This window comes from Aplysia californica, unplaced genomic scaffold (genome assembly GCF_000002075.1).
Source record: "Aplysia californica isolate F4 #8 unplaced genomic scaffold, AplCal3.0 scaffold00936, whole genome shotgun sequence".
Taxonomy (NCBI): Eukaryota; Metazoa; Mollusca; class Gastropoda; order Aplysiida; family Aplysiidae; genus Aplysia; species Aplysia californica.
In genome coordinates, this window is record NW_004798206.1 from 268390 (window position 1) to 269756 (window position 1367).

Consider the following 1367-nt stretch of genomic DNA (forward strand, 5'->3'; position numbering starts at 1 on the left):
CTCCACAGAATCAGCTTTGGTTAGTCCTGACAGGCAAGTTCGAAGCCAGCCTACTAATAAATGATCTAAATTGTGTTAATCACACACATTAAAAAGAACAAAAACAACAGCAACAGCAACACGAACAGGAAAATTAAAGTCAGTTTGTTGGTGTTTAAGCGCTTAATCAGCTGCTTACACTGTATTCTTCCCGGGAAGTTGAGAATGTTTCTGAGTGTGCTATGGTCAGCTGGGGTAATAATGAAACGTAAAACCAATAGAGCTTGCTGTCGAGCGTGGATACGCGCTATACAAATGATATTATTATTTATTGTTATTATCAAGTCATGAACAAAATAATGAAATGTGAGGCAGCGTGGTGGAATCAGGCTCTCGTCAAAATAATCCAAGTGAAGAAACTTGCATTTTTCCACAGATTTGTGAATTTGTATCAAAATTTTGTTTTTTGGCTTAACACCGTTCATGCCAATTAAAGAACTCATTTCTCTGTGGATTTTTCTGAAAAACGTTGATAAAAGGCACAGAAATGTACATTTTCAGTTACCACGGACTCTTAAGCTAAGGAAATAACAAATCTTGGGCAACCATTTTCTTACTAATTTTACCTCTGAAAACAGGTGACCCCTACCTCCTTCATTTGCAAATATCTCAACTTGTATAGAAGATGAATGGATATTTATTTCTTCCAAATAAAGACAAGTAAATAAGCTTTAAGATGATACCAATAACTCTACATGCCCAAAAATTGACGAGAGCCTGATTCCACCACGATGCCTCACAAATACTATAACAATCAATAAAATACCATTACTCACAGACAAGAAGCCCGAGGGCTAAACTCCTCAGAATCAAAGTCATACTGTTTAGCGTATGCTGTTCTCGCTCTCACTGACAAACTACTGAATATCTTCTGTCTGTCTCTGTGTGTCTTCGCTTGACCGAAGAAATAAGCGTCTTTGGCCCAGTCTCCTCAGACTTTCCCTTATATAGTGTCACAATTCTTGGCAGACCTGTAAAGCCAGAGGCTTAACGCCACGCGTCTTCGCTGAGCACTTGCAATTAGCCGGAGGATTTGAGTCCAACGGCCATTGAGACAACGGTAAACACAGAGTGCCTCACATCAAAGGCTGTGGTAAGTGACCCACAATCGTGGATGTCCTCTTCCGATGGTTTTTTGGGGATTTCCTTTTTTCGTTGGTGTGTATGTGTGTGGGGAGTTTTTGTCTCCTTAATACGGGCATCCTGTTTAGGCCTGTAAGTGTTGATTGTTGATGGAATGGTTAGAGTTATTCTGGAAAAGGGGCTGTGGTTGTTATCGTAACTATGAGCGTAATCAACGTCGTCATCACAATCATCATCATCATCAT